The sequence below is a fragment of the Eurosta solidaginis genome, chromosome 4, assembly GCF_040869045.1.
Source record: "Eurosta solidaginis isolate ZX-2024a chromosome 4, ASM4086904v1, whole genome shotgun sequence".
Classification (NCBI taxonomy): Eukaryota; Metazoa; Arthropoda; class Insecta; order Diptera; family Tephritidae; genus Eurosta; species Eurosta solidaginis.
The window spans coordinates 110564928-110585025 of NC_090322.1; the positions used below are offsets into that span (position 1 = coordinate 110564928).

The 20098-nt window shown below is 36.6% G+C and overlaps 1 pseudogene; it reads right to left on the reverse strand.

Moving 5' to 3' along the window:
- Positions 1-4132: 4132 nt before the first annotated feature.
- LOC137248646 (tRNA (adenine(58)-N(1))-methyltransferase non-catalytic subunit TRM6-like) lies at positions 4133-14147 on the reverse strand (annotated as a pseudogene).
- Between the last annotated feature and the right edge of the window lie 5951 nt (positions 14148-20098).

Below are 20098 nucleotides of genomic sequence, written 5' to 3' on the forward strand. Positions count from 1 at the left end.
CGTCAAAATTCCAAAGTGATTGGATCACCTGATTCGTATTTGACTATCGCTCTCTCATTCTGTATCTCTTTCTATCACCTGCTGAAGATAGGCGCCGCTGCCTGTCAGGCAGTTGACAGATAAGAGATCACCCTTTGTCATCATTCACAATGCCTTTCAGCAGCTCTGCTGCTCAACAAGCCACGTCCCACGGCGCCACCAGCTCATACGGCCGCTTCCACTCATGACTACAATCTCCGTAGTAGAGTTGGTAGCAATGCCGAGCATCAGCAACTGCCCCGTCTTCTTCTCCCCTCTTGGAACCATCGCTTTAAATAACCCTCATTCATACGGCTGAGTTCTCAGGTGCCGCATTTCTAAAAAATGCTTACGGAGATGACTCCTTAAGCCCCTAGGCGGTGTTGGCTCATCAATCAGATGTCTGTTGGGATGCTCAGGTTTCTGGGTATTCAACAGGAACTGTTTGGTTAGCATCTCATTTCTCTCCCTGATGGGGAATATTCTCGCCTCATTATGTAGATGGTGTTCTGGGGACAAAAGAAGGCAGCCCGTGGCGATTCTGAGAGCAGTATTTTGGCAGGCCTGTAGCTTCTTCCAGTGGAGTCATTTTTAGGCTTGCCGACCATATGGGTGACGCGTAGCACGTAAACGGCTGGCCAATTGCTTTGTATGTAGTAATGAGCGTTTCTTTATCTTTTCCCCAGGTACTGCCAGCAAAGAATTTGAGGATTTTATTACGGTTCTGGATTTTCGGAACAATTGCGGCTGCGTTCTCACTAAAATGTTGCATCTGTGAGTGAAGAATAAATAGCACCAGCGAACAAAAATTATTTTTTTAACATACTAAACATTTATTTTATATTATTTCCAGGCGAAGAAGATCAAACTTGTGTGCAATGGAAGTGGCTGCAAAAAGGTACATCAAAACGCTGCTAATGCGGTCATTGGTTAAAATTGGTTGAGAAAGCTCCTGTATAAACTTATCACTTTTAAATAAACGCAAATATATTTTTAAGAAAAAAGTAACCAAATAAATTCACAAATAATAATAATAATTTAATACTTTATAAACACTGTAATTTATGTTGATTATATTTAGTGACTGCTTCCCAAGGCAGTCGGTTCTATGTACCGGAGCGACTCGGGATTTTTCCCGAACAAGGACTGTCATTTCAGTGTAACCCAATTTAATTTGCTGCGTCCCTCCCACAAATTTTCATCCTCCCAGCAGCTCATTGCAGCGGGACTGCTCCATATTCTATTGCTCCGGGAAGGTATCGAATCCAATCCGGGTCCGTCTCCTGAGCCCGGTCCTGAGAAATGGTTTTGCTGCGTCTGCCGGAAAAGAATATTTTTAGGACGGTCATACTCTGTTCAGTGTGTCTCGTGTAAGGGATGGTTGTATCGGACAGGTTGTTCTGGGCTTGATCCCAAAACCCGACGTCCACGTAACTTTTATAAATCTTTTGTGGCTCCTTGCTGTTCACGTCCAAGGGCATACCGTAGTCTACGCTTTAGCGTCTCCGCGACGGCAACCCCCCAGGGGTTTCATTGCGCCATGTTGCCAGGTCGCAAACCCCAATCTACCGGGTACCCCAATGCTTGCCCAAGGACGCCCAGTCCCAGGGCAACAACAGCAGTTGCGTCCTGGCCTTCCTCAACCCAGGCGTAGTCACCCGTCACTTACTCCCAGAGTGGCGACGTCTCCCCCTATGCACTTCAGAATTCTGCAGTTAAACTGTAATGCACTAACTGGCAAGATAACGGAGATAGTCGATTTCATGAAGCGGCACAACATCCGCATTGCTGCGATTCAAGAGACTAAACTCACAGCAAGGTCTGCAAACCTGTTCTGGGTATAATGTCCACAGAAAAGATCGCATGAGCGGAAATGGAGGCGGCCACGCGTTTATCATACACCACTATGTGCAATATCATATATTTGATCCTGGCATCGACCGCTGGGACAATGTCTTAGAACGTCAAGGCCTATCTGTCCGGTCAGGCGATCAAACGTAGAAATCATCAACATCTACATCCCTCCTGCCACCTGCTGCCCCAGTGGATACCGCCCTAATATCAGCGCCTTACTCACTGGCAACAATCGCATTATCTAAGGCGACTTTAATGCCCATCACGATCTATGGCATTCAAACTTGCGGGCGGACAGTAGGGGGGAGATGTTGGCGGATCAAATAGAAGAAACGACGTTCTGCACAATAAACGGAGACGCCCCCACACGTATGGTAGCAAGCTGCCACAGTTCGCCAGATATCTCAATCGTGAGCGCAGAACTCGTAAACTGCGTCAACTGGCAGCCGATGGTAACATTGGCATCCGACCACCTGCCTATACTTATTTCGTTCGAGCGTACCGCCGACTTCATCGTTACAGAAAAACGCATTTTCATAAACTTTAAAAAAGGAAAGTGAGACGAATACAAATCTTTTACAGACAACCTCTTTGCTGCCCTCCCTATCCCGACTGATGCCCGCAAAGGAGAGCGTGCTTTCCGCAAGGTCATTGAATCCGCCTCGGCACGTTTCATTCCCGCCGGGAGAATTCCCGAAATTCGGCCCCAGTTCCCGGCGGAGGCCGCAGATTTAGCGAGAGAACGTGACCTTATAAGACAGCTCGACCCAGGCGACCCTCAAATAAGGGATATAAACCAACGCATCAGATTGTTTGTGGATGAACACAAGAGGGCGAAATGGGAGAAGCACCTAAGAGGTTGTAACCTCTCTGCCGGTGTGGGTAAACTTTGGTCCCCTGTAAAGTCCTTATCGAATCCGTCTAAGCACAATGACAAAGTTTCCATCGCCTTCGGCGGTAAAGTGCTGTCGGGTTCGAAAAAATGCGCGAGCGCTTTCTGTCGTCAATATGTAATGCAATCTACGGTCGACAAAGATAGACGGAGGGCCAACAGATACGCACATAAACATAAATTCAGCGCGTCACCAATTACCATCACCGCCAGAGAGGTTGAAGATGCCATTGGTTACGCTAAACCATCCAAAGTGGTGGGCCTAGACGGCATAGCCAAGCCGATGCTTAAAAGCCTAGGGAAAGAGGGTTTCAAATACTTAGCACATGTCTTCAACCTGTCTCTTTCCACCTTTGTCATACCTGAGAAATGGAAAATGGCCAAGGTGGTCCCGCTACTAAAGCCTGGGAAACCAGCTAACATAGGAGAGTCATATCGCCCGATATCTCTCCTATCGCCAGTAGCCAAGACGCTTGAAGCCATTTTGCTCCCCTACTTCAAAGCAAATTTGCAGCTAGCCTGTCATCAGCATGGCTTTAGAAAACTCCATAGCACCACCACCGCGCTAAATGCCATCAGCACCCAGATAAATTGCGGTTTAAATCAAAACCCCCACCATAGAACAGTACTAGTAGCGCTAGACCTATCAAAAGCTTTTGATACGGTCAACCATGGCTCGTTACTGCAAGACCTGGAAGGGTCTACCCTTCCCCCATGTCTTAAAAGGTGGACCGCAAATTATCTGGGTGGTCGGCAGGCATCGGTGCAATTTAGAAACGAAACATCAAAACCAAGGAGAATTAAACAAGGGGTGCCACAACTGATCTCTCCAGTTTTTTCGCCTCGCGAAACCTGGCATTATCACCGACTAAATCTGCCGCGACCTTATTTACAACATGGACGTCCCAAATGTCGACCATTTTGAACATCCACGTCGATGGCACTACGCTACCGACTGTCCTACACCCCAAAATCTTGGGTGTGACGTTTGATCAGGATCTACATTTTGGTGAGCACGCAGCCGACATTGTTCCGAAAATCCATAGCCGTAATAAAATCCTCAAATCCCTTGCTACTCGATACAATCATAAAACGTGGGCCTGGCACTAAAGAGCAACCAACTATGCTTTGTATTTAGTTTTTTGCAACCATTCTTTTTAGGTAAGGGTAATCGCTATGTTAATTGGATGTGGCTGGAAAAGGGTGCACCCAAACGGTGTGAATGTGGATTTTATTTCCAATTAAAGGAAGTAAAACCAATTTAAAAAGAATTACAGCAAAAGTCAACTTAAAACCGTGGTATATATTCGTCCGATATATTATTAATTTTAATATAATTATTTACACATTATAAACAAACTAAGAATATTAGCCTATGTTATAACCAGTCAAGAGGTAACCACTATTACCATTCATATTTACTTCAGGATGTGTGCGATTGGGCAATATTTGATAGTAACGTAACCAATTTCAAGTAAAATGCAAATTTGTGACATTAGAGTTGGTTTTCAGCTCTACATACAAGTCCATTAAAAATTCCTTGCTAAGACTGTACAACACTATTGGGCGTGAAGGTTTTACAAAGTGTAATAAAACTTGCACGATGTTACTTGGGTGTTCCTTTGCTGATATGACAAGTGCATCGAAATTGACGCGCATTAACTCACATGCACGCTGGTTTTCTATGTGCCATTTCTGCGCCGGTGCTGCAGGAACTGTTGCAGATGGGTTATTTGTTTCGCTATAATCGCCGGTGCTGTCGCTATTAGGGGACGCTGCTGTTGTTGTAACAGTGCTTGATGTTGCGCCCGAAGTTGCCGCAGAAAAAAAAAGAGTTAAGTTATTACAGCTAGCAAGGTTTTATTGTGCTGCAATGGCGAAAACCTGTCCGAGGTTTTTGAGCATACAAATTTAGGTCGTTCTGTAAACAAGACCAGAAAGGCTTTGGAGAATTCTCCAAGTGTTTTTGGCAATATTTTTATACAGATCAAGCCTGTCTAATCGTTTATTCAATGTTACTTACCCGCATCATCTTCGCTTAGTTTCTGCTTTTTACTGCTTGGCTCTCTTTCTTCAATGGGTGTACTTGGCTCAGTTGCGGCCTCGGGCACCTGTTGATCCTTCCCTTGATATTATTCTCGCAGCACCGAATATAAATTTACCGAGATACGTTTTAGTTGCTCTTTCATTGCTTGCTTCTGTGGCACATTACCTGGATGCATGTGCACAAGTGTCGCCTCAGTGTTAGCGCCAATTGAATTCAGAAAGCTTGCAGGTAGCAGACCACTTGTACCACTCTCATACATTAAATAACTACCAAAACCGCTTACACCCGCATATGAAATGTTATTATTTTTATTATAATTTTATTAAAAGTTGCCAATACGCAACTGACAGCCGTAACTGACAATACTTCAAATGGATTGGGTTGCGTGAAATTAAAGAGTAGCAAAAAATACTACTATGTATAAAACAGCTGATAGGGTTGTTGTATGTTAATTTCGTTAAGTAACTAAGTTGGTGAAACCGAAAAAAAACTAAGCAGCAAATCTGGACTAACTTAAGTCACAACTAAGTTTTAGCCTAAGTCGAGTTGGTGAAATCGGCCCTAAGTAATTCACGAGTAGTTCAAATATAATATAAAAGTATAAAATATGTAATACAGTACATATTTCGACGTATAATAATTCATAAATATACGTTTAAATTCAAAATAGGTTTAAATTCAATAGAACATATGCAATAATACATATTGAAGCGTGTAATAATTAAAAATTATTTATAAATCCAAAATAAAGCCCAAACAACGGCCCCAATCACTGTGTTAGATGCATCTACTGTTAAAGATCATTTAGCATCTTTGTTAAAATGATTTAACAATATCGTAGATGCAAATTTATCTTTAATGCATTCAGAAGCTTCATTCGAATTCTCGTCCCATACCAAACTTTGTCACGTCTCTTACTTACATTGTTAATTAGATCATAAATTTTGTTTGTAAATTCTGCTAGTTTTGGAATGTATCTCTGATAATAATTTACCATACCCATAAATTTCTGTGCCTGCTTAAGTGATTTTGGACGTTCGAAATTGCGAATAGCTGATACCTTTTCATCAGAAGGTCGAATACCTGTTTCAGAAATGTTATGTCCTAAAAACTCAATACTTGGTACACCAAAAGTACATTTACTTGGTTTAATGTTTAAACCGTACTTTGTAAGGCGTTGAAAAAGGTTACGCAAATCTTTTAAATGTTGTTCTTCGTCTTTGAAAGGTTTGTGAAGAATTTCTAAGTCCGAAAGGCATTCTCATGAATTCAAACATACCGAAAGGAGTTGTAATAGCAGTTTTATAAATATCTTCTTCAGCCATATGAATTTGGTGATATGCCCTAACTAAATCTAATTTTGAAAATATATTTTTATTATGAAGGTTCATATTAAAATCCTGAATATGAGGTAAGGGATAATGATCAGGAACAGTTACAATATTCAGTCTTCTAAAATCACCACATGGACGCCAATCATTCAACTCTTTTCTAGCTACAAGGTGAAGTGGTGATGCTACTGAAGAATTTGAAAGCCGACAAATGCCTGTTTTGACTAAGAAATCAAACTCCGTTTCGCGACTTTGTATTTTACCGGATCTAAGCGCCTGGGCTTAGAAAAAGGAAGACTACCTTCTGTTACAAGTCGATGTACTGTTGTATGTTTAACAGGTTTAGTATAATCTGGCTGTGAAATAAGTGACGGAAACTCTTTTAATAATTTTGTAAATTTATTGTCAACCACAAATAATTTAGGTAATGGAATATCACAAAAGTAGGATACTGTATTAACAGAGAGAGTGGTTAATGGATCTACTAAACGTTTATGTTTAATGTCTATAGGAAGACCATATTTACAAAGAAAATAAGCGCCAATTATTGGCTTGGCTATAGCCGCAATCAAAAATGTAAAGAGAAATTCACGTCTTAAACCTAAATTTACATTTAAAGGCCTTTTCCCGTAAGTGGCAATTGTTGAGCCATTAGCTGCAGTGAGAATTATGTCTGAACATTTCGTATGAGGAAATTTAGACGCGGGTAATACTGAAATTTTTGCTCCACTATCAATTAAAAAATTTTGTTTGTTTTCTCTATCAAAAATAAATAAGCGACGCTTCGAAAATTCTAAATTTCCGTTGTTCGTCGCTGCAACAACGGAAGAATTTAGTTTGTTGAATCTTTGTTTTTGTTATAAGAACAAGGTTGTTCACAACTTCTAGCATTATTTCCAAATTTGTAGTAATCTACAAAACCAATTTGGATAATATGCGATTTAGAACGACGCCTAAAATAATTTCTAAAATTGTTCTTAGAATTAGAACGCGACCTAGATTGATTCCGATACATTTCTGTTTTAATTTCAGCTAACTCCAAAGAAAGTTTCTGAAAATTCTCACACATCAAAGAGGTGGTTTTAAGTACTTTTTCAATAACAGAATTTTAAACTTTTGTATTTGAAATTGTATTAACCGAAAATACTTCATTTTTGTTTATCTCTTCCCAAATATATCTGCTAATTTTTTTAATTCGTTATCATACTCAAAAATTTAGGAAGTTTACGCATTCAAATTTTCTTTAATTTGTTTTCGCTAAAATTTGACCTGGCTAATATAATTAATGAACGATAAAATTATGAGGACTTACGATCACCCATCTCAGAATCGTTTAAAATTTTATCAAGTTTCGAATTTTCACTAATTGATTGTCTTTTTATCAACGCTTTTTTAAGTTCAGTAAATTTGTTATTAATAGGAGGATTTTGGATAAACTCTAAAATAGTTGTTATCACTTCCTGCGGAAGTGCTGTAATGAATATGTTCGTATTTAGTGTTTTCTTGTGTAATGCTTTTAGTACTAAATTGTGTTTCGGCATGAATAAACCATGCTTCCGGACAATTAGTCCAAAATTGTGGAAGTTTTACTGAAACTAACAAAATTTAATTTTGAGTAACATTTGCATATGGATTTGTAATTTCATTTGGAGTAACATTTGCATATGGATTTGTAATTTCATTTGGAGTAACATTTCCATATGGATTTGTAATTTGTTGTTGAGAAGTATCATTTGGTAAATCTATCAAAGTGTCGTTTAAATTGTTAGTAAATGTAGATGTTTGTGTATTATGTTGTGGTGAACTAATCATATTGAATTAAATGAAAAGAGAGTTCACTAACAAAACAGTAAAATAAACTAGTAATTCTATAAAGAGATTTTACAATAATAATAATATATCTATATATTAGTATACATACATAAACACATATAATTCACCAAAATACTTGCTGTGAATATTCAGTTTGTTGCTGTTAATGCAATGGCTTTTGATGTTTTAGCTGCTCAATCAGGGAACTCAAAAATTACAGCTGTGTTTATGCAATGGCTTTGTTGAGATTGCGTGTCCTCAATATAGTTGGATGATACAATATTGATGAGCTACGTTGTCAAATTTTGTTGTTGTTGTTACTTAACATCGCATTTAATGATAAATGGTACAATTATACACATCTAAGAGCAACAGAAGTAATGATTCGGATCAGCATGAAAAACTGCACATTATTCTACAAATTCTTTTTGACACACGTTTACTCCGGATATGGTCTTGAAGGGAGTTCGTACGATGTAACAAATCTTTGTACTGAGTTGAAATTAATGAAAATTCTTGACGAATCTGACTTCCTGCATTAGATATTGGTTCTATATGAGGTAAACGTTCGGGTAACGATATACGAAATTCGTTTAATATTGATTGTAATATTTTCTTGGATGCTGTGGCTATATCGCGTATTTTTAGTATGTATCTTGTATTTTTATTTTTATAAATTATATATAACTAGCAGACCCGGCAGACGGTGTTCTGCTCTAAATTTGGTCTATCTGATTACATCTTAATAAGCGTTTTCGGTCTAAATCTGCCTCCCCCCTCTTTTATTTTTCTTAATCCTTTTATTCACTCCTCTCTCCGTTTTTTTCGATTCACATATCTCTATTTCGTCTCACTCTATCTCTTTCTCAGTCTCCTTCCCTCTTTTCTCTTCTCTCAAGTTCTTCTCATTCTTCTTCATCCCTTAGTGCCAGTCCCAAAGGGTGGTATGTATTTTGTTGCAGTCCTATTCCGAGTCCCAGTCCCACTCCGGGTCTCAGCCCCAGTCCTAGTCCTAATCCCAGTCCCAGTCCGTCTCTGGTATAGTTCCCGGAAAAAAGGATCCTAAATACTAATACAGGCAAATTAATACACCAAATTTCAGGCAAATCGAATAGGAAGTACATATGTATACAGGTATGTGGGTATTATTAATTCATGTCTTTATTTCGGCTTCGCATGCTTATTTATCAAATTTTCCAGGTTGATGCGACTATATCGAATATGGCAATGGAAATTACTTTAAAGCTCTCAGCAACAGCTTTCATTTGATATCCATTTACGCACACATTGTAGGGGTATCCGAGTCCACGTTTTGGCCTATATCTCAATGCACTAGTCACCCAGCGATATAAAAATTACTCTGTACTAAAGCACACATCAACAGCTTTCATTTGCTACCCATATTACACACACCTTCTAGGGGTATACAGGGCCACGTTTTGGCCTATATCTCGAGACCCTAGTCACCAATAGGTATCAAAACTACCCTGTACTAAAGCACTCATCAACAGCTTTCATTTGATATCCATATTGTATAAACACATTCTAGGGGTGCCCGGGTCCACGTTTTGGCCTATATCTCGAGACCCTAGTCACCAATAGGTATGAAAACTACCCTGTAATAAAGCACTCAACAGCTTTCATTTGATATCCATATTGTATAAACACATCCTAGGGGTGCCGGGTCCACGTTTTGGCCTATATCTCGAGACCCTAGTCACCAGTAGGTACGAAAAATACCCAGTATCAAAGTACTCATAAACAGCTTCCATTTGATACCCATATTGTACAAACACATCCCAGGAGTACCCAAGTCCACGTTTTGATCTCAAGACCCTAGCCAGAACGGGATAAAAAGTATCCTATGTCCGTTCTCTGGTTCTAAGCTACCTCTCCAACAATTTTCATCCAAATCGCTTAATCCGTTCTTTAGTTATGCGTAACTATGTTATGTAACTAACACGACCTTCTTTTATATATATAGATTTGTCTGGGAGGTGCCACGCCCCCTTTTTCCGAATTCCAAATTTTCTTGGTGGTGTTAGGCATTGACCTCAGATAATTCCTTACTATATTTCAACGTTCTTGGATTTATACCTTCAGAGTTATGCAGTACCAAAGATTTCATTTGTATGGGAGGTGCCACACCCCTTTTATATATCCAAATTATTTTTAGCCTCAACTAACCATCATCTCTCCTTCCTGTATCTTTCCTAAAAATATCATGGTAATCTTTCTATCCGTTCTCGAGTTATGGAGTGACAATCAAAATGTACACTTCTTTTTATATATATAGATTTATTGCTTACACTGATAAGTCTTCTGTTGGTTGGGATCCTGGTCCAATAACCAGGTAAAAGCATCAGAGTTGCATTTTACATGTTTTTTCATTCGAAGCTAGTTATAAAATGTCAAACTTTGTTTATGTTTACATTTTTTTGTTTATTTACTTTTGTTGTGAAATTTTATTAGGTAATACTTTACTTTAGCTCACAACTACTAAAACTCGTCCAAAAATACCGGGAGAGGTGTCAAAAGACGCGCTTTGGACCCAGGACCTTGAATCCGAAAACTGAAAATTGTATTTCTTTCAGATATATTTACAAACAAAGTTGAAAATTTTCATGTGGCAGTTGTAATTTTGATGGTGTTGTGTACCAACAAAAAAAAAGTGTTTTGCGCGGATATAGATTTGGTCCCTCATGGTAATTTTTTATAAGCGCGGCCGAATACTATGGATTCCACCCCCGGGTTTGGAGCACTTCGGTGCCATTTTTCGGTTGTTGGGGAATATTTTTTGAATAAAATTTTTAATTTTCGCTTTCGGATTCGTCGTCCTGAGTTCAAAACGCATTTTTTGACACCTCTCCTGATATTCTTGCACGAGTTTTTGCAGTTGTGAGCTAAAGTAAAGGATTACCCCGCAAGATCAAGGAAGAGGAAATATTGGGAAAAAGTTTGTGGCGTTAGCTTCCCTTGACTTAATTGTTCGCTCCATTTTCAGGCCTGTGACCTTATTGTGGTAGCTCAGAGAGTAAATTTGATGCCCAACTCCACTCCATCACTATATTTACCGCATTTGAAAGAAATATTCAGAATGCTGTAAGATAAAAAATGTAATATAATTTTATGTATGACTTAGCAGTGCTAATCAAGAGTTTGTATAAAAACGGAAGTTTTCTCATAGTCCCCAACGGTTATTCCTACAGTTATCTCCCAAATATCGGACAATACTTTCGCCGCTACAACGTGAAGGAAGGACGAAGGATAAATAATAAAGTTCCTTCTATATGTAAGCTTTTTTTTAAGTGACACCGTTGGAGCGAAAGGCCAATACTTGGCACGGAACAGCTGCAGTACACAAACGGATATGCATGGTGTACCACGAATAAGCTATGAAACACAGACGCAGTAAGCTTCCCTAGTTTCAGGGCCACAAAGAGCGAAAATATGCTATACAAGTATACGCCCTTATCAGGGCCACCACTAGTCAACAAAAGAAAAAAGTTGTTAAACAATTATACCTACGAAAAGCGGCTCTTATCAGGGACACAAACAGTTTACGAAGAGAAAATATTGCTAGAAAATTATGTTTTACATGCTATAGATTTACTTTTGGATTATTTATATCATCCATATGATGACAAGAAAAAAACTGGAGTATAACCGATACTGGAGTTGAAAACGGAAATGTTCCAAGCCGAACTTTTGCCGCAGCAGGTACCGATACCATATCCAGCCTAAAACCAAAATTGCTACAAAAGCCTCCTGGCTAGAGCCAGAAGGAAAGCCCGGAACCGTAATTGAAGTCGGTACTACAACCGAACTAGTATCCAAAAATTAAACCGAAAGCAAAATCGGTTCCGAACAGATCAAAACAACCATGCAATGGCGCTGAACCCGAAAGTTCTGTGGCATAGCGACTCAATTTGAAATTTTCAACACGCTCGTGCTTTTTTTAATTAAAAAAGATTACATCTCAACACATGAAGCACATATCCTTAAAAGAAATATGCACCTCAAATACCTACACGATAAGTTTCCAACGTTAAACGTTATTATGTATATATGTATCTTCGATATTTATTAGGTTACTAAATTACTTAATTTTTACTTTACAAAATACATGAAATTTTAAAATAAATCAGTACTTATTCATGAAAATACTATTAACTCAACATTTTATATACAATCTCATCCTAAATTTTCAACATCTCTTGAAGACATTAACGTTAGCACTCATATATACATGTATTGAAAATAAGGTCCACTACAAAAAACATTTAGCAATAGCAACAGCATTTCCCAATATAATTTTAATACTACAAAATAACTACCTTAGGCAGACAAAGTAGGCACTATATTTGTATCTCACTTTACATTAAACTGCTTTGGAATATAAATACATACATTAAAAGATGCATACAATACAAAACGGTCCCTTATTTATATATCATAAACAAAATTAATGTTGCGACCATTGGATATTTTTAAAATCAATTGGTTCTAGCACCATCTCCCATAATGGAGACATTTCACGTACACGTTCGACATGTTTGATGCATGTATCTGTAATAAAATCAACCTCTTCAATGGTGGTAAAACGACCAATACCAAACCTATAAAAATTTAACAATAAATTACTTTCAAATTAACTACACAATTCAGCACGATAAACGCATATACCTTGTTCAACTATGTGCCAAATCCTCATCAGTTCCAATCGCACGTAGTACGTACAAAGGTTCCAGTGATGCAGAAGTACATGCTTAGGTACTAGACAACGCCACATCTTTTAAGGCCATCAGTAATGATAAATTTAATAAACCACTATAGCTTTGCTCTGGATCACCATTACATATACCATGTGATAATTTTGAAGTGATGCGATCATATAAACGTTTCGAAAGAAAATCTATAAATTTCTTATCATATTCCATTTCTTTGAGTGCAAGATCACATGCAACACCAAATCCAATAATAATAATCCGGAGGCGGAAAAGAAAACTTTTAGCTCTTTCAAAAGATATTCCCAAAAAACCGAAAAATGACCCTGGAGTGCTTCAAAACCGGGTGGGATCCATAGTATTTTTGCGCTGGCGGCCTTCGGCCGCGCTTATGAAAAATGTATCTGGGTGGGTCCAACACCGGTTTGGAGACCAAAACTATATCTGCGAAAAACACTTATGTCCACAATTTTTTTTTTTGTGGGTACTGTAGCATTATGCGTCATACCCACCTATGCAATACACTTGCGGCATTACGCATCATGAACTTCTATGCCAAATACTTCTTAGTAACAATCATATTACAATATTATACAACACAAATTATTGAACTAGCACAGCGGTTAGCTAACATCAATGGAATGCCGAATATGAAACCCTTGTCCGTTCACAGCTAATAAATTCTGCTTATTATTTACATACAACCAATAATATGAATTAACCAAATACTCACATTGATCTGCTGACTTTGCAAGCATGCATACAAATCTATATGTATGCATAGCATTAACCAAATTACTCGCATTGATCTGCTGACGTTGCAAGCAGGCATACAAATGTAGATGTATGCAAGCAGGCATACAAATGTAGATGTATGCAAGCATGCATACAAATCTACATGTATGCAAGCATGCATACAAATCTACATGTATACAAAGCATGTATACAAACCTACATGTATGCATACCCCATTACCAATGTACATATTTTTAGTTTATTAGTATTAAGATAATTATGAATGTATAGGTTAAGTAAATAACTATAAAAGAGAAAGAATTTATTTAATAAAAAGAATTAATGTTTGACTACCAAAATTTTTCACATCTTTTTATTCTAAATCAAACATTTCAGTACCAAATATCATCAACATTACAACGCCCACATGAAACTTTTAAATTGAAAAATTTCAACTTCTTTTGCAAATATCTCTTGACTAACATAAAATATTTTACCTCCGCCTTCGGTTTATTGTTTTCGAGGTTAATGCGCATCTTTTAACACATCTCTCGATATTTGTGGACGCGTATTATCAGTGTATAGAATTACCAAGAGGTGATGCGCTGGAAACGTTGAAGAAATGATTCAGCTGCTATATGTAAATAAATAATAACAATAAATTAAATATATTTTTATTAAATATATTTTTTTTTATTTTAATTACCATTATTTGCTGCTAAAAATGCCATTTTCCTCCAGCTTATCAGCAAACCAACTTTTTTCTTTTTTTGTTTTGGCTCCTTCCATCACTTATGAAAGAAGAAATTGAAAGAACGATTGACAGTTTAGGTGCGATCGGCAACAACAAAATACACAGGAGGGTTGCATTTTCACTTCTGCTTCTACCTGGTAATTGTACCATGGTTGGGATAGTACTCTACTATAAATATGTTTTTTTTTTGCTTTATAACACTGATTTCGCAAATAAACTCGTCGATTTCCTCAACATAGTTGCCCATTTGGTAGGAATTTGCTTCTTGAAGTTTTTTTAGTTTTTGAATTGCAGTTTTAACAGCTTGTATTTTGTAAATATATTTTCAATAGTTTGGCCAGCTGCGGCGAGCGAAACTGTGATGTAATGTCAGATAATGGCGTAATTGTTCAGTTGCACATGTCCGAATGTTTCACCAAAATGTTCATATTTTGTTGATTGAATATTTGCTGTTGTTTTTGCTTTTGCTTAAGCTATTTCCAATTCGGCGTTTATGCTTTTTGACCGATGTAAACTGGAATGAATGCCTGTTGTTACGATTAGATGCACCTCGATCAAAATTGTGTGCACCTTCTGTTATGTTTTTTTTTTTTTTGAACGTGTGCGACACATTCACTATAATTAATGTCAGACGATATAGAAACTTCTTCTGTTTCGACAGATGCAACTAATAAGTTTGTATTAGTCAAAGATACTAATATACTGTTAGACGCACTGCTATAATAACAGTTCTTCTTAAGTAGCGCACTGGAATCTTAATATTCCTTTTTGTTGCGTAGCGTATTTTATAAGTGAATGTGATAAATTTGTAACTGTTTAAATTCTTAGTACTGATGTTACTGTTGACTTTGTGGTATTTGAGTGATCTTGATTGTAATGACGTTTACGATTACTGCGACAACGGCAACGATAAAGAACCGAATTAGTTGCTCTTTTAAACACGTTTTAGAAACTTTTTGGAGCAATTTCCAATTTGCTAACACTCTCACTGGTTGAAATTTGTATATTTCTATTGATTTTGTGTTATTTTTTTTTTTGCATAAACATATAAAATTTCACCAGGTAGCCGGTATTTTCGCGTAGATAACGAACGAGAGACGTCGATAGGAAAGTTCGTATTAACTAAAGCTGGATCACCAGTGTGGTGATTAAAACCAATTTTGATTTTATGTATAAAGAAACTTTTATTCAATAACGAATGCGCCTCAAAGTATTCGTCAATATCTTTTTTTAAATTTTTCACCATCAATCAAAATTTTTGAAAATTAAAAAATCAATACTGAAAATTAAAATATTGATAAAACATTTTAAAATTACAAAGTGCAAAGTAACTAAAATACAAAGTTAAATAAAAAATAATATGAACCCTACACCTTGAAATAAGAACACTTCGCAGGGATATACAGTTTGGCCATGACTTCCCACGTGCGGTATGTCCTTATATTACACAAGCCATCTATGCAACTATAATCTGGAACCAATCCCTTTAACGACAACATCGTTGTAACTGCTAGATTCAACTCTGCTGTAACTACTAGGTTCCTTGCATTACCCCTAGCTTCCTTTAAGGAAAATTTCTTGAGCGAACGAGACTATTGAGCGAGATATAGAGTTTTTACAACAAATTACGTTGGTTGGATTAAAAAGTCTGTTATGTCGAAACTCGAACTTCTCACTAAAGTGAAAATGTGCCTTTGGTATCTCAATTGGACAATTCAAATTCCACCATCTAACATACCTTGACTTAGGAGACGAATTATTAATTTGAATGCAGCTGGAAGATCACTGCTGGTTTGAGATTATTTTTTTGTAAATCCAACAATCTCTCCAAATATCGATATTTACTTTCTTTCACAAAAGCGCGCCATCTTTGGAGAAATTATGTAAGTGCTCTAAGACACAAACCTACATAAGCGTACGCGCTACACGGTGAAAGATTAAAACATGGTTTCCCATTGTTGCCACTTACTTATAATAGCCTCTACCAAAATCCTAAAAAATTATTCCAAAATAATTTGTAGCATACCAAAAAATCTTAAATAAAATTAATTTTTGACCGGCCCATTTTTTGTGGCAAATTTCACTTACACGTAAATACATAAGTCTTTATTTAACAGATTCTTTGTTTTTTATTTTAGTTGTTTTCAAAAAAACATGAAATCGCAAATAATGAGTTAACTTTTGTTGAAACTAACTAATTTATTTATAACAATTAATAGCAAATTTGCAAAATGTTTTTGCATTTGCAGATTTAATCCTCATTTTAGATAAAGTACGTCTTATACTGAAAAAAAAAAGTAACAAATATATAACATTAAATTTTTTATATGCCTTTTATGCTAATTTATTTTATTTCTTATTTTATTTTATTATATATTCTCTTATTTCAAATTGGATTATTATTATTTAAATGTAACTTGACTGAATCGGAAAGTTTCACGTTGTATGAGTCAATCCATATGAAAACGTTTAATTCAAAAACCTGGCTAGTCTCGGATTTCGCTCAAACTTTGAGGGACACTTCTTTTGGGACCTAAAGGAACAAATTGACACACATTTAATTTTTATAACCACTGGTTTCGGACTGATCGAATTTCAAAGTTTGAAAAACGTCATTTTTAGGCTTACCCTATTATAGCTGTAAAAATGTTTCTATTAGAGATATCCTTACATTCGATATGGCATTATATATACATTGTCGCGTTGTGAGGCTAAGTGTTTTTGCATAAAAGCTTTTTGACCACCACAATACCACAGATTAAGTATAAAATTTCACAAAAATACTACATTTTTTCGAAGAATCCCACAGAATATCCGCATTCATTGTTTACGAATTTAGAAACAATTAGAATGGCAAATACGAACGTGTATGAAATGTAATGTCTAAACGTATATGCACATGGTTGTATTTATGTGCACGAAAATGCTTTAAAATCGCATGAAATTGTTAAAATAAAGTTCAAAAATATATGATAAAAACTTTAATATAAATAAAAAGATTCTTTTAATAACAAGATTCTTTTAAAACGCCTTATATATTCTATATATATATCAATTGGTAAGGATTATCTCACTTTAAAATTTAAGCTAAATAATCTAAAGTTTTTGTTTGAAACTGAGTCGAGAACTGTGCGTGTGAATGTGCGAATTTCACCGATCAGCTGTTAGTTGCGCTACTTGGTAAAATTTACTATGATACAAATTTTACCTTCCTTTTGGTGTATGTGAGATGAAGCTGTTGTGGATACGGCGATGGAGCTTTGATGTTGATATGGAGCCTTAATGTTGATGGTGGTGCTTGGGGATGGTGGTGATGCTTGGATGATGTGGTGGCAGTGTTGTTGAATATGGTGGCGGTGGCGGTGGCAACCGACTCTTTGACGATCACTATAAAGGCGATTCAATTCTGCCTCTGCACAAGATGTTTGGTATGAATGAATCCTTGCACTTTCCTTTTTCTTCCTAACTATTTATGAAACTTTGCACTGTGCCTATACGTTGCTAAGCATTGATTTGAGTGGAAAAACTTTAATTTCGATATTATTCACGTTTATAAAACTTTATTACAATTTAATATACACACCGGGATGAGAAAATTTCGAATAATAAGAAAAAAATTAAAATGTCAAAACATTGTATATACATATATGCATATGTTTTGTCAGCCAATGGTTGGGGTTGCCAGAATGGCCAAATATGTTCAAGCATTCATTTACAATTCCATGTGCTAACCCGAGTTTAACATGATATAATAGTTCATAAATATACTTTTAAATTCAGAATAGGTTTAAATTCAATAGAACATATGCAATAATACATATTGAAGCGTGTAATAATTAAAAAATGTTTATAAATCCAATTTTCTTAAAATAAAAGGGTTGGCTGTTGGCGACCACGACAGTCGCCCAAACAACGGCCCCAATCACTGTGTTAGATGCATCTACTGTTAAAGATCATTTAGCATCTTTGTAAAAATGATTTAACAATATCGTAGATGTAAATTTATCTTTAATGCATTCAAAAGCTTCATTCGAATTCTCGTCCCATACCAAAGTTTTGTCACGTCTCTTACTTTGTTAATTAGATCATAAATTTTGTTTGTAAATTCTGCTAGTTTTGGAATGTATCTATGATAATAATTTACCATACCCATACATTTCTGTGCCTGCTTAACTGATTTTGGACGTTCGAAATAGCTGATACCTTTTCATCAGAAGGACGAATACCTGTTTCGAAATGTTATGTCCTAAAAACTCAATACTTGGTACACCAAAAGTACATTTACTTGGTTTAATGTTTAAACCGTACTCTGTAAGGCGTTGAGAAAGGTTACGTAAATCTTTTAAATGTTGTTCTTCGTCTTTGAAAGGTTTGTGAAGAATTTCTAAGTCCGAAAGGCATTCTAATGAATTTAAACATACCGAAAGGAGTTGTAATAGCAGTTTTATAAATATCTTCTTAAGCCATATGAATTTGGTGATATGCCCTAACTAAATCTAATTTTGAAAATATATTTTTATTATGAAGGTTCATATTAAAATCCTGAATATGAGGTAAGGGATAACGATCGGGAACAGTTACAATATTCAGTCTTCTAAAATCACCACATGGACGCCAAACATTCAACTCTTTTTTAGGTACAAGGTGAAGTGGTGATGCTACTGAAGAATTTGAAAGCCGACTAAGAAATCAAACTCCATTTCGCGACTTTGTATTTTACCGGATCTAAGCGCCTGAGCTTAGAAAATGGAAGACTACCTTCTGTTACAAGTCGACGTACTGTTGTTTAACAGGTTTAGTATAATCTGGCTCTGAAATAAGTGACGGAAACTCTTTTAATAATTTTGTATATTTATTGTCAACCACAAATAATTTAGGTAATGGAATATCACAAAAGTAGGATACTGTATTAACTGAGAGATTGTTTAAGGGATCTACTAAACGTTTATGTTTAATGTCTATAAGAAGACCATATTTACAAAGAAAATAAGCGCCAATTATTGGCTTGGCTATAGCCGCAATCAAAAATGTAAAGAGAAATTCACGTCTTAAACCTAAATTTACATTTAAAAGCCTTTTCCCGTAAGTGGCAGTTGTTGAGCCATTAGCTGCAGTGAGAATTATGTCTGAACATTTCGTATGAGGAAATTTAGACGCGGGTAATACTGAAATTTTTGCTCCACTATCAATTAAAAAATTTTGTTTGTTTTCTCTATCAAAAATAAATAAGCGACGCTTTGAAAATTCTAAATTTCCGTTGTTTTGCGCTTCAACTTCTTCCGTTGCGATATAAAAATTACTCTGTACTAAAGCACACATCAACAGCTTTCATTTGCTACCCATATTACACGCACCTTCTCGGGGTATACGGGTCCACGTTTTGGCCTGTATCTCGAGACCCTAGTCACCAATAGGTATGAAAACTACCCTGTACTAAAGCACTCAACAGCTTTCATTTGATATCCATATTGTATAAACACATCTTAGGGGTGCCCGGGTCCACGTTTTGGCCTATATCTCGAGACCCTAGTCACCAGTAGGTACGAAAAATACCCAGTATAAAAGTACTCATAAACAGCTTCCATTCGATACCCATACTATACAAACACATCCCAGGAGTACCCAGAACCACGTTTTGATCTCAAGACCCTAGCCAGAACGGGATAAAAAGTATCCTATGTCCGTTCCCTGGTTCCAAGCTACCTCTCCACCAATTTTCAGCCAAATCGCTTAATCCGTTCTTTAGTTATGTTATGTAACTAACACGACTTTCTCTTAAATATATAGATTTGTCTGGGAGGTGCCAAGCCCCCTTTTTCCCAATTCCACATTTTCTTGGTGGTGTTAGGCATTGACCTCATATAATTCCTTAGTAAATTTCAACGTTCTGGGATTTATACCTTCAGAGTTATGCAGTACCAAAGATTT